Here is a 1,517-nt window from a genome sequence, read left to right as displayed (position 1 = left end):
TGTGTGTGTGTGTGTGTGTGTGTGTGTGTGTGTGTGTGTGTGTGAGCTCCAGGTGAGTCAGCAGGTGTGCATGGTGTGTCTGAACTCCAGGTGAGTCAGCAGGTGTGTGTGTGTGAGCTCTAGGTGAGTCAGCAGGTGTGTGTATGGTGTGTCTGAACTCCAGGTGAGTCAGCAGGTGTGTATGATGTGTCTGAACTCCAGGTGAGTCAGCAGGTGTGTGTGTGCGTGTGTGTGTGTGTGTGTGTGTGTGTGTGTGTGTGTGTATGTGTGTGAGCTCCAGGGGAGTCAGCAGGTGTGTGTATGGTGTGTCTGAGCTCCAGGTGAATCAACAGGTGTGTATATGGTGTGTCTGAACTCCAGGGGAGTCAGCAGGCATGTGGTGGGTGTACCTGTAGAAACTCCAGAGTGGGCTAGGAGATAGTTGTTGAAATACTTGTTGTGTAGGTGTGAGAACTAGATGTCTGTCATCAGCCCATGTAATCCCAGCACAGAGAAACAGCCTAGCTGGTCAAGTGAGCCCCAGGTAAAAGAGAGAGACCCTATCTCACAAAACAAAGTGCAAAAGCTGGAGAAAAGGCTCAGTGGTTAAGAGCTCTTGCAGAGGAACCTGGCTGGGTTCCCAGCATCTATATTTTGTAGCTCACAACCACCTGTAACTCCAGCTCCAAACAATCTTCTGTCCTAGGTGGGTACTGCACACACACACACACACACACACACACACACACAGACACACACACACACACACACACACACACACACACACACACTTGCAGAGGACCCGGGTTTGGTTCTCAGCTCCCATATCAGGCAGCTCACCTGTAGCTCCAGCTCCCTTTCCTGGCCTCTGAGCACACCTGCAGTCATGTGACTCATATAAACAGTGTAGCACACATTAAATTGATACATATTTTGAAAATAAAATAAAAAAATACTAGATGCCAGCTGTGGTGGCCCACAATTTTAATCCCAGTCCTTGGGGGGTAGAAGTAGGCAGATCTCTGTGAGTTTGAGACCAGCCTGGTTTATGTAGTGAGTTCCAGGGCAGACAGGGAGGGCTACACGGAGAAACAAAAAAAGAAAAAAGGAAAGAATTTTGGTGTCCACATGTATATGCACACATGCACCTCACACAGAAACACATACACACACACACACACACACACAGATACACTCACACACACTCACACACACAGACACACACAGACAGACAGACACACAGACAGATACACAGACACACACTCACACACACACACAGAGACAGACACACACACTCACACACACTCACACACATTCACACACACACACACACACATGCATATGCACACACAGACAGACAGACACAGACACAGACACACACACTCACACACACACACACACACACACACACACGCACACACACAGACACAGACAGACACACAGACACAGACACAGACACAGACACAGACACAGACACACACACACACACACACACACACACACACACACACACACGACCACGACTCCAGACACTGGGA

Source organism: Cricetulus griseus, chromosome 5 (genome assembly GCF_003668045.3).
Source record: "Cricetulus griseus strain 17A/GY chromosome 5, alternate assembly CriGri-PICRH-1.0, whole genome shotgun sequence".
Lineage (NCBI taxonomy): Eukaryota > Metazoa > Chordata > Mammalia > Rodentia > Cricetidae > Cricetulus > Cricetulus griseus.
This window is presented reverse-complemented; position numbering follows the sequence as displayed.